Source organism: Lathyrus oleraceus, chromosome 1, assembly GCF_024323335.1.
Source record: "Lathyrus oleraceus cultivar Zhongwan6 chromosome 1, CAAS_Psat_ZW6_1.0, whole genome shotgun sequence".
Classification (NCBI taxonomy): Eukaryota; Viridiplantae; Streptophyta; class Magnoliopsida; order Fabales; family Fabaceae; genus Lathyrus; species Lathyrus oleraceus.
In genome coordinates this window covers 347394680-347408355 of record NC_066579.1, presented here as the reverse complement: position 1 = coordinate 347408355, position 13676 = coordinate 347394680, and the positions used below count along the sequence as shown (strand labels likewise).

General features: G+C 36.6%; 1 long non-coding RNA gene across 1 annotated transcript; it reads right to left on the bottom strand.

Annotated features, from left to right (window-relative positions):
- Positions 1-454: 454 nt before the first annotated feature.
- Positions 455-1768, bottom strand: LOC127135951 (uncharacterized). The gene is made up of 2 exons (XR_007808663.1): positions 1433-1768; positions 455-743 (listed from the first exon to the last, which is right to left on the bottom strand). It is a non-coding gene; the product is annotated as an uncharacterized LOC127135951 (long non-coding RNA).
- Between the last annotated feature and the right edge of the window lie 11908 nt (positions 1769-13676).

Below are 13676 nucleotides of genomic sequence, written 5' to 3'. Positions count from 1 at the left end.
GGCTTGGTAGCCCCCAGATGTAGGTGACATTGCACCGAACTGGGTTAACAACTGATTGTGTTATTTTCTATCGTGTTGTTATTTAAATCCTAATATTGTTTGTGGTGTTATATTGTGTTGACCCTGGTGTCGTGACATTGTGTACGACATCCAGAATCTGCATACCAGAATTTCACATTTCATCATGTTTCATCATTAAATTGCATGTTCCCATGTTTTTTCTTACCTAAGAGGCTAGGTCCATTTCTTTGTCTGTTTCTAGGTCGTACCAGCAAATGGACCGTCTTTCGGACCAAGGGACCAGGTTCGTGACCTGGTCCAGAACCTGGTCGTACCAGCAAATGGACCAACGTTTGAACCTACACTTTTTCTCAAATTCTCGACCATCCCATACATCATTTTTATTCGATTTCAAAACCGTATATACAATTACCAATTCAATTACATACATTAATTTTCAATTCAACATTTCTATTTATTCAATTTCCAAAATGCATTCATTCATACATAAACCATTCAACCATTACATAACTCATTTTCAAATCCGTTTACAAGAGCAACTAAATCCTACATACAACAAATCATGTTACAATATTTACAATAATAGATCCCAAACATCCAAGTAAGCCATAGTCCAACAAGCATCCAAATGATTCCAACCAATGAATTCAAGCAACTTTCAACAAGCTAATTCCAATGCAATTCCATAACAAAGAACCATAACTTCTGAACCAAATCATAACCTAAAAAAAAAAAAAGACATTCACATCTCAACAAAGGCTCCTTCCATCAAAAGAAGCTTCCAACTTCACCATAACCACCAATACCAATTCTCATAAAAGATTTTCATAGAGAATTCTGAACCCTCTTCCTAAACTACCTTTCAAACAGAATTCACAACCTAAAGAAAACCTATACCAGATTTCTCAAGAGGAGGCTAACGGATAACAGTTTTTTCCTAACAAACTTCAAAACCCATAACAGAATTCTTCAACCAACCTATAACAGAACCACTCTCTCTAACAACATTCTTCAATCACCCTCGAGCTGAACTAACTTCCAAAACCAACTCTCTAATCCCTCCTCATCCTAACATAACCCTTCAAAGAACTCATAAGAACCTACGAAAACTCAACTGAACCCTCAAAAAAAGAATCTCTAACTGAATACACATCCATCTCCAACTGCCATAACAATCTCTAACCTCACTCTCTCATAACAACCTTCCCAAAAAACCTCATAACAGTTTTTCTCAACTTCACAGCCCAATAACAGAAAATCACAAACCTTCAATCACCATTCTAACCTAACTCTCAACCTTCAACATAAACGACTCCAAATCAAATACACAGAGCTCGAAGAAACAACAGAAAGATGGAGGGGAAAGGAAGAAATTGAAAACAAAGGTAGCAGGGAAGAGGGGAAAACTCACGATTTGATCAACGTCTTCATCTTCATTCTACATCACAAACGCAATGCACGAACAACAATTCAACTATCTTCATCTTGATTCGACATCAATAAAACACCATTGTAAAACCGCGACGAAATGGAAGAATGAATCAACGACAAGAAGCAGCGCGCGATTCTTACACGGAGGGATTCAAGTTACTCGCGATGGGGATTCCGACGCCGACAGTGAGAGCTTTCCATTTCTTGACATGAACACGTTTTTTGTTTTGTTTCTTGTTATGAGCGTGAGGTGTCTCTGGGCATTGCTGAGATTAGGGAATCACGGTGGTGTTGAGGAAATTGGGCTTTTTTGCCCAAAAACTTCTTGGCCCAGGCGCCCGTGGTGTGTCTATAACACCTCCCTCCATCAATTCACCCCTGGCCCATGTTAATCTTAATTAACTTATTAATCTTGTTTTTTCCTTGTTAATTTGCATTAACCCCCAATTAACTTTTTTGTGTTTAATCATTGATGTTGATACTTTTTTAACCTTGGTAATTAGGATTTTTTCTAGATTTTGATTCTTGTTTAATTATCTATAATTAGGGATTAACATGGTTTTTGACGATTAGGTTAAATTCATCATATGATTAATATAGTTTGGTTAGAAATTAGGTTACTCATGTTAATTACATCTTTTGAATTTTTTCAGAATTAATTCAATTATAGTTAATCATGCCATTGAGTTGTATAATTTATCATTAGATTTTGGTTAATTCTTTTTCATTTTATTCATGATCGATTAATATGCTTAGTTGTTGATTTTCATCATGATTCTCTACTAGGTTAATTCCTCGTTCATTGTGATTTCCATGTCCATGTCTAGGCTAGATTCAATTGTGATTTAGATTGTCAATTTTCCTTTGATTAATTTGATCCATAATTCATGTTTAGGTTGTTTTTTTATCATTGGATTTAATATCCATTTAATCGATTCATTTGGTTTGTGATCATCTTACGGAAATTGAAAATGCAATTTCAATTTATGTGATGAATGCCTTGTGTATGTCTATTTCATTTGCCATAATCATGTGATTAGTCTTTGATTGTTTATCCTTGATTAATCCATTTCCATTTTGAATTGATTAAAGTCATTGAACATGTTTACATTTGATGCATCATTCTCATTTGTTTTAATTCATACTAATCCCATTTGTTTGTGTGATTACATGGACCATTGAGACTTCAAGTGGATCTAAGTTACTTTGTTTATCATGATCTTTAATCATTCATTTGCTTTGTATTGTTTGAGGACACCATCCCACTTGATTGTTTTAGGCATGGTGTTTGGATTGTAACTTGTATGTTTCCATTCCTTACCTTTTGTATTGTATGGTTTCATCCCCCCCATTGTGGGTCACATATCCCCTCATCCCATGCAAGTGTAATAGTTTAAGTTTATATTATTTTATAGCTTTCAAAGCATGCTAACTAAAAAAGATAAAACCAAACGATAAAAGAAACTTTTCAAAAGATAAAAACACACTTGATCCAACATCAAGTGTTTTCCAAATCAAATTCACTTCAAAGCAACGCGAGTGCTTGATCCAACGTCAAGTACTTCATTCCACTATCCGTGCCATTCCCCATTCTCTTCTCAATCTATCTCACTCTATCTCTACCTCAATTCTTCACATTTTTTCACAATAAATTCCAAACACTTGATCCAATGTCAAATGTCTTTTAAAGATAATTTCTCAATAAACTGGAAAACAAAATTGGGTGTACGTACTTGTACACAACATTCAAATACTTGGGTTGTCGGCCATACCTAGCTTGTGGCCCGATGCTTGACTTCCTCCTCAAAATGTCTAATAATAAAACAAGTTCAATTTGGTGCTTTGAGAGAGAAAAAGAGTGGTTAGCATGCCATTGTCCTCTCAACTCCCGAGTATTGTGATTGTTGGTCGTACTTAGCCAAGGGTTAGATACTTGTCTCCCTCTAAGTACCAATGATTAAACTCTCCAAATCATTTCACAAATCAAACTTCTTTTGGATGAAAAAGAGTGGTTAAGATGCAACTATCCGCTCAACTCCCAAGTATTCAAATTGTTGGCCATAAATCTCCACCTTGGAACAAACTCTATAGCATAAAGGAAAAAACTAGCTTTCTTCATACAGGTTTATCAACTGCATACAATGGAAACACTTGCAACTTAGTAATGTCTTGGTGATCATATCAACAATATTGTGATCTGTCGAAACCTTCAGCTTTTGGACTTCTCCATGCTTAATTACCCCTCTAACGAAATGCAACTTCACATTGATATGCTTGGTTTGCTCATGATAGGCTGAATTCTTTGACAGGTGTATAGCACTTTAACTATCACATTTAACAATGATAACTCGGCCTTGAAGTTTCAACTCCTTAGCAAAATCTTCAAGCCACAATGCTTCTTTCACAAATTCAATGAGGGCGATATATTCCACTTCAATGGTTGATAAGGCAACAACCTTCTAAAGTGTTACTTTCCAACTAATTGTTGTGCCAAACATAGTGAACACATACCCAGAAATAGATTTTCTGGAATCCATACAACCTGCATAATCAGAGTCGACATACCCTTCGATTTCTATTTTACTATTTTCACCACATGCTCTGCCATAAATCAGGAGTCTGTTCAGAGATCCATTTATGTACCTTAGAATCCATTTACAACTGACTAACTTGGCTCCAACAGGTTTCTTGATCAGTTCCCAAGTGTGGTTATCATGATGAGACTTCATCTCATCATCCATGGCCTTCATCCATTCAATCTTATTTCGAATCCTCATAACTTCCTTATAGTCTCTAGGTTCTTCATCTAGAACCTCACTTGCAGAGATTAAGGAATAAGTTATGACATATGCATGCCCAGGTCTTTGAGGTGGCTTGATGACTCTTCTAGGCCTATCTCTTGCCAATAGGTAGTCATTGATAGTTTCCTCAACTTCCTCAGTATCTTCAGCATCTTTTACTTCTTCTTCGACTTGATCTAGGATACGCAATTCAGCATCGACATGCTCCACCTCAACAAGAATTTCTTCATGTTCCAGATCTTCTTCAAATATATGTGCACTTTGACTAACGTCATCAATTTTCTTGAAATCCATCTCAGCTTCATTAAAAACTACATCTCAACTGGTGATACACCTCTTGTGACCTGGCTCTAGGAATGATAGCCTATAAGCTTTGACTCCTTTAGGGTATCCCATGAACATGCATCTCAGAGCTCTAGGTTTGATCTTGTCTTGCCTAATGTGAGCATAGGCTATGCACTCAAATACTCTAAGTTTGTCGAGATTTAATGGGTGTCAAGACCAAACTTCTTCAGGTGTTTTCATATCTAACACGGTTGAAGGACATTTGTTTATCATATGTGTTGTTGTCGAAACAGCCTCTGCCCAAAACACTTTTTTTAACTCAGTACTAATCAACATCCATCTAACTATTTCCAAAATGGTTTAATTACACCTTTCATCCAAACCATTTTGTTAGGGAGTACCTGCAATAGTTTTGTGCCTTACAATACCAGAGGATGCACAAAAGTTATCGAACGTCTCATTGCAAAATTCAAGGTTAGTGTTGGTTCTCAACCTCTTGATCTTTCTGCCAGCCTGATTTTCTACCAGAGTCTTCCAACTTTTGAAGTTCTCAAAAGTTCCATCCTTGGTCTTCTGGATGAATACCCATAGCTTTCAGGAATAATCATCAACTATGGGTAGAAAATACCTTGCTCCTAAATGTGATGGACACCTTACAGGCCCCCAAATATCAACATAGATGTAATCAAGGGATCCGTGTGTTCTTTGTTTTCCTTTACTGAACTTCACTCTGCAAGATTTTCCAAGTATACAGGGTTCACAAAACTTCAGCTTTTCGATTTTGTCTCCACCAAGTATATTTTGTTTCCCCAATTCGACCAGAACCCTTTCACTGACATGACCCAATCTCATGTGCCATTTTTTTGTCTCCGACTAAGGTTTCATGGATGCAACATCTGCAGAACCACTGATAACTTCAGCCTCAAGGGTATATAAGCCTTGTTTCTTCACGCCTCTTAAGACTTCCTTCGACCCCTTCATGACTTTTAGAATACTTTTCTCTCCTTAGAAAACATATCCTTTCTTGTTGAATTCACCAAGAGAAATCAAATTTCTCTTCAAATCAGGTACATACTTGACTTCAGTCAACAATCTTATTGACTCATCATGGAGCTTGAATCTCACAGATCCAACACCTTCAATCTTGCAAGCATTATTGTTTCCAAGCAATACAAATCCACCATCTTAATCACATAGTTCCTCGAACAAGTCTTTGTTTGGAGTCATGTGCTAAGTGCAACCTTAATCCATAATCCACTCTTTACTTGAGTCGCTACTTAAAACCACAATAACATCATATGAGTTGAAATCATCTTGAACAATGGTTGCATTGTCATTATCCTTACCTTCATGATCTTTCAGACATTCAAGACACACTTTTCTTGTATGACCATCCTTCTTATAATGATAACATTGAATACCAGATGCATCACCACTATAAGACTTCTACTTACTTTTACCTTTCCTCTTGTCAAACTTGTCATCTCTCATTGTGAATATTTTCTTAACCGACAGGTCTTCACCAGTCGAAGATGGCTTGTGCTCCTTTCGTTTGTTCAAATCCTTATAATACAGGGTTGATTGTACTTCTTCAAAGGTCAAATACTCTCTTCCATACAAGAGAGCTTCTTTGAAGTGAGCATGTGATTTGGGCAAATCACACAACATGAATAGTGTTTGATCTTCATCCTCAATCTTGACATCTATATTTTTAAGATCAAGAATTAGCTTGTTAAACATATCCAACTGCTCAGCCAAAAAATTGTCTTCACTCATCTTGAATGAATATAAAGCTTGCTTCAGGTAGAGGCGATTTACCAACGATTTGGTCATATACAAACTTTCGAGTTTCACCCATAACCCATGTTGGTTCTATGTGTTGGCATCAAATTTGGTAAAACCTAGAGTTATCATAAGTTGTCACGCGGGTTGTCTTGCATTGTGATATCAGTTTCCTGCAGGATGTTTAAATATGGTTGTGCAGGATTTAGCTAAGATGTCAGACCCGATGTTAAGACATGTGTATATAGAACATTCAATCTGAATGTTATGTATCTTAAGATTGCGCTTTTCATGCAAATCTGTGTGTGATTATGTGGAGATTGAATGCGCTATTCAAGGAGTAATTTGATTTAAAACCAGAATGATCTATTTTCCAATAAGGGATGATTAGCTGCCGTTAATAAGAAGATACGCAAGGAAAATAGATTTAGGGTTTTATGATGCCCAGGCCCATTCAAAAGCTTCTATTTAAAGGCCATGTAAAACCTGGTTTTAACAGAGAAGAAACGAACGAAATAGTGAGAGAGTGTTAGGGTTTTAGTATTGTGTGATCTTGTGTATTGTGAGTCATTCATTCATCTTATTGATGTTTGAATTGGACTGACTTTTGTGTTGTAATTTGTTCACTCTAAGCTTTGAAGCACGAGTGTGTGTTTACTTGGTTGAAGCTTTTAAGCAAGATCAAGTATGTGTTCTTGAAGAGTGTCTTCTTTCTTTGTAATATTTGTTTTTATATCACTGTTGTGATTGGGGGGAGTGAGTAGGGTCTCATATCTAAGAGTTCTTAGATAGAAGTCACACGGGTAGAGATTAGGTGAAAAGACTGTAACTTGAAGTTGTTTACTGAGAGTCTTTGAACTAATTATGTTTAGTGGATTTCCTTCCTAGCTTGGTAGCCTCCAGACGTAGGTGAGTTTGCACCGAACTGGGTTAACAATTGCTTGTGTCACTTGTTCAATTGTTTCTTTGTTTTCTATCCTGTTTATATTTTAGTTGTTGTTTAGATATTAGTGTCGTGACATTCCCTTCGACATCTCATATCTGATACCAGAATTTCAATTGGTATCAGAGCAGGCATCCTGCTCTGGTTCTGGGTGAGATCTTGGGATGCTACTTTCTAGTACTATGGATAGATACGGAGGATCTATACATAGACCACCAATTATGGATGGATCTAACTATGACTATTGGAAACCTCGAATGGTAGCCTTCTTGAAATCTTTGGATAATAAGGCTTGGAAGGTTGTTCTAACAGGTTGGGAACATCCCTTTATTACTAAGGAAGGAGAAGTTACAACTGATAAGAAGGCTGAGGAAGAATGGACCAAGGAGGATGATGAACTAGCTCTTGGAAACTCTAAAGCATTGAATGCTATATTCAATGGGGTTGACAAGAACATCTTCAGACAGGTGAACAACTGTGAGGTAGCTAAAGATGCCTGGAATATTCTCAAAACCAGTCATGAAGGTACCTCTAGAGTGAAGATGTCTAGATTTCAGTTGCTTACTACTAAGTTTGAGAATTTGAGGATGAAAGAAGATGAAAGTATTCATGACTTCCATATGAATATCCTTGAAATTGCTAATGCCTTAGGAGCCCTGGGTAAGAAGATGTTAGATGAAAAACTTGTAAGGAAAATTCTCAGGTCACTTCCCAAGAGATTTGCCATGAAAGTGACAGCCATAGAAGAATCTCAAGATATCTGCAAGATGAGAGTGGATGAGCTAATTGGATCCCTCCAAACATTCGAGTTGGGAATGAGTGATGGATCTGAAAAGAAAGTCAAAAGCATAGCCTTTATGTCAAACGCTGAAGAGAAAGAGGAAGATAGTAGTCAGGATATTGATGAAGATCTGGAAAATGGTGTAACTTTACTTGGGAGACAATTAAACAAACTCCTTAAGAGGATGGATGTAAGGTCAAAGTCAAATGTCAATAACAACTCATTTGACATCAATAGGTCCAATGATGCTGGAAGAAGAACAAAATCTGAGGAAAAATCCAAACAGGGAAAATGAATTCAGTGCCATGAATGTGAAGGGTATGGACACATTAGAGCTGAATGTGGGACCTATCTCAAGAAACAGAAGAAGAGTCTTGCTACTACTTGGTCTGATGAAAGTGAAACAGAAGGAGAGTCTGCCAATCTTGTGACTGCCTTGACTGGAATATGGGATTCTGATGAAGACTCCAGTGATGATAAAGTAACTTTTGATGAATTAGCTACTACCTACAGGAAGTTGTGTTTTAGAAGTGAAGAAGTGTGTCAACAAGTGGAGAATCAAAAGAAATTGATAACCCAACTAGAGGAGGAGAAGACAGAACACTTAGAAATCATTTCTAAGTTGAAGATCGAAGCCGTGTTCCTGAACTCCAAACTGGATGAGATGACCAAGTATGTCAGAATGCTAAACAATGGATCTGACACCTTAGACAAAATCCTCCAGACTGGAAAGATGGCAGGAGACATGATTGGGCCTGGATTCAATGAATCCTCTCCTGAGTGTAGTCCCACTGGCAGCAAACCAAAGATGTCACATCAGGTGTCTCAACATCACAAGGAAAGACAACATAAAGGAAAACACCAAAGATGGAGATGTCATTATTGTGGGAAATTTGGCCACATAAAACCATTCTGCTTTAAGTTGTATGGTTATCCTAGTCCTACTCATCATCAACCTAGAGCCAAACATCACATCCATGTTAACAGAAAACAGTGGGTTCCTAGGGCTGGTGCTACTAACTTGATAGCTCACACTTCCTTCAGAGTTTCAGCCAAAGAAGACTGGTACTTTGACAGTGGATGCTCCAGACACATGACTGGAAGCAAAAACCTGTTAATTGACCTCCAACCTCATGCCACCAGCTATGTAACTTTTGGTAATGAAGCAAATGGTGAAATCAAGGGGATTGGAAAGCTAAACTGTCATGGAGTCCCTAACCTTGATAATGTGCTGCTTGTTAAAGGATTGACTGCAAACCTGATCAGCATCAGTCAACTATGCGACCAAGGTCTAAACGTGAACTTCACAAAAACTGAATGCTTGATTACTAATGAAAAAAATGAGGTGATCATGAAAGGAGTCATGTCTAAGGACAATTGCTATATGTGGAATTCTCAAGAAACTAGTTATTCATCAATGTGCACTCTAGCTAAAGAAGAAGAAGTGAAACTATGGCATCAAAAACTGGGTCATCTGCATCTTAAAGGAATGAAGAGGATTATATTTGTTGAAGCTGTCTGAGGAATCCCAAAATTAAAGATTGATGAAGGAAGAGTTTGTGGTGAGTGTCAGATTGGAAAGCAGACAAAGATGTCACATCAGAAGATCAAACATGACACCACATCTAGAATGCTGGAGCTTCTCCACATGGACTTGATGGGACCTATGCAGGTGGAAAGTCTTGGTGGGAAAAGGTATGCTTATGTTGTGGTGGACGGCTTCTCTAGATATACATGGGTAAATTTTATAAGGGAAAAATCGGATGTGTTTGATGTGTTCAAAGATCTTTGCCTAAGACTTCAAAGAGAAAGGGGGAGTCATGTTATCAGAATCAAAAGTGATCATAGGAAAGAATTTGAGAACAAAAAATTTGTTGAATTATGTTCATCTGAAGGAATTGGTCATGAGTTCTCCTCTCCCATTACCCCTTAGCAAAATGGTATGGTAGAAAGGAAAAATAGAACTCTCCAAGAATCTGCTAGAGCTATGATTCATGCTAAGAAGTTGTCTTACCACTTCTTGGCTGAAGCTATGAACACGGCCTGCAATGTTCACAACAGAGTAACCTTGAAGAAAGGGACCCCAACCACTTTATATGAAGTCTGGAAGGGAAGAAGACCTATTGTCAAATACTTCCATGTGTTTGGTAGTAAATGTTATATCCTGGTTGATCGTGAACAAAGAAGGAAAATGGACCCCAAGAGTGATGAAGGAATATTTCTGGGCTACTCAACAAACAACAAAGCGTTTAGAGTTTTTAATTCTAGAACAAAATTTATGATGGAATCTATCAATGTTGTTGTTGATGATCAAGAGACTGATGTCACAGACAATGTTGAAACATCTCTGAATGATTCCCCAGCTGATCTCCTGGAAAAAAGTAATGAGAGTGTGTAATACCCCAAAATTTACCCTTCATTTTTCCTGGAAGTATGGGATTATGTTTTACACTTCATTAGCATCATATTAGGTCATACTCATTGCATACTGCATTAGTGACATGGAGATCAGGTTTTGATCGATCACTCCTTAACAGAAGGAGCCCACACAAAGCAAGATTGAGAATTAGACTTCCTTTTCTAAGTATACAAGTCTCAAGGGTCTCAGGGGGGTCCAAGTATCTTATTATGGTCCTCAGTTCATCAGTAAAGGATTCAAAGCTATCAGAGTGTTCATCTGGATTTAATCTGAAATTAGGGTTTCATGGCTACCTGCAACAGACAATGTTTGATTGGAAGTAGAGGAGCTCATCCATGTCATGATTAGAGAGGCATCTTGGCCTAGGAAGATTCACAATTATCTCAGAAAGATCCCTTGGCAATCAGTGCAATCAGTTCTTGATCATTTTGCCCTAAAACTAGGGTTTGGTATAAAATCAGTTTATTTCTGATTCTTTGGGTGAAACTCTTTTCCATGGCCCTCCATATGTCCACAAGGGTCTACATACAAAAAACAAGCTCTTTATTTGAGCTAGAAGTGCTTCAATTGATCAATGGAATCGGGAATTAGACAGTTTGGGAAAAGTCAACTATGGGGCCAGAAAAGTCAACTCCTGACATTTTGAGAGTGGAATATCAAAATCCATGCCTAGGGGATCCTACATGTGGAATTTGATCAAGGTTGGATTATGGATTCATCATTTAATCAGGAATTGGAAAAGTTACTTAATTTGGAAATGGTTGACTTTCCATTTAGGGCAAGTTTTCATGATCGTTGCACTCACTTTAAGCCCATTTTGCATTAAGATAAAAGCTCCATTTGAAAATTTCTCCAACAAGAAAGTTGTTCCTCTTGTTCCAAGCTTTTTAGAGATATAAAGTTTGCTCCATTTGGATTATAATTGAGAAAGTTATGCTTAGTCAAAGTGAGACATTTTTTTAGGACACTTAGAAAAATTTCTAAGTCCAAGATCTTCAAAATTTGTCAAGACTTCTTGGCCAGTTTTCTTGCACTTCAAGGCATTATTTGAAAATACTTTCTTCACAACAATTGTACCTTGCCATTTCCTATTTCACATACTTTTGGAATCATCTCATTTGGATCCATGGTTTGAGAGATACATTCATTTAAAGTGGGCACCATGACTTGATTTTCTAGGCAGATTTTGGGCCTGGCTGGCCCAATCAGATTTTCTAAGCATGCTGCACAAACCAGTCACGTTTTTTACCTCTTCTGGCCATGCATTGGACATCCATTCATTAAGTTTGGTCCAAAATAACAACATTTTACACATCACTTCACACTTTTATTCTTATGGATAAATCACTTATTAAAAAGCCCATGAGAACACCTAACCCACCCTATTTAAGAAGCTGAAACCCTAACCCTAAAGGAGCATTGGAATTTTGTGGCAAGGAGGCAAAGCTTCATCACATATCAGATTCCATTCCACTTCTATTTTCCATTAGGTAATCATCTCTTCCATGGCCATGTTTTGATATATCTACACTTGCTTACCATGTTCATCACCATTAATCCTTCCATTTTCATATTTCTTTTTCTTATTTAAAATATTTTCTTCGTCCATAAAATTACCCAAAAATATTTTTCACTTTTCTTAACATTTTATTTAATTTTATATAATTTTTATTTTCTTACTTTTTTAATATTAATATTTTATTTTAATTATTTATTAAATGGTCCATTTTAACACGCTTTTTTTATTGATTTTATTTTTATGACTTAAAATTATTGTTAGCATTTGATTTTTGGGATGAAGGTTGACCACTATGTCATGGTCAACTTGACCTTTTCTTGGAATTTTATTTCACATTTTCAATTTATTTTGGATTTATTTTTGACCTAGTTTGGTTGGTTGACTTTTAATTTGACTTCTGTTTTATTTTAATTAATTCACGTACCAATTTTCATTATTTTTAAAATATTTTTGAGGTATAATGATGTCCTGACCCCACCTTATTCAGTTTAATTTTTCATAATTTTCTTGATTAATTTACTATTTATTCTTGATTTATTTCTAACCTAGTCTTATTAATTGACTTTTGGTTTGACCTATGTTTTGTTTTAATTAATTCACGTGCCAATTTTCATTATTTTTAAAATCTTTTTGGGGGATGATGATGCCCTGACCCCACCTCATTTAGTTTAATTTTTTATAGTTTTCTTGATTAATTTCCTATTTATTTGTTATTTTTTAAGTTGACTTGAATTTTCAGTTGACTTCTTTATGATCGATGTTTAACTTAGGGATTGCTTATGGCAATTGAAGAGATCTTTTGATCCTCCTTTGTTCATCTCATATGCCATGTATTAGAGGCCTTTTACCTTGATTTTATTTGGTCCTTACCTCATTTCCTGATTAAATTATTCAGTGGACCCTTCGTGTGTATATTTTCATCTGTTTGATTCATCTGTTATCTTTTATACTTGTTTCTCTCATTCATGCTTTCTATTGCTTGATTATTTAACATGTTCATACTCCCATGAATTGTTTAAATGCTCCATTATTTGATTCTTTGGTTTGATTATATATTGTTTATTTATCCGATCTGATTGATAATTGTTGCCTACTTGTATGATATATGAGGCATATATTCTTATTGTTTGTTTGCCATGAACAATCCCCATTCATAACAAATGTACCCCTCTCCCATAAAGTGTATAATATTTATTTCTTTATTTATTTAGTCACTTGTTAATACAAGAATTAAAACGAACATCCGATAACCATTTCAAAATAAGATCAAAAGCTCGATCCAACGTCGAGTAATCATTTTCAAAACTTAACAGAACCAACACGCATTCATCCATCCTCTTGTAAGTCGATTGCCTCAGGCATCTCCATCTACCTATAAGTCGATTGCCTCCGGCCTCGCCATCTACCCTTATCTGTAACTCCTCTCCGCGCTTCATCCGTCGACTCTTGTTCCGTTTAGATAGCACCCATTAAGTAGAACCCTTTGTATGATAACATAGGTAGGATTCCCCTATTCTTTGCATGCTAACATTATGTAGATGTTCCCCTTTGTAAATCCTAACACATAGGTCCATATTGCATGACAACTCTAGAGCAGAGCTTCCCCACTTTTAGATCTTCCATGCGTCTCCGATCTTGTGGCATGTCAGTCCATTCTATTGCAAAGAGGTAACTGCCTAAGACTCGATTCAGCG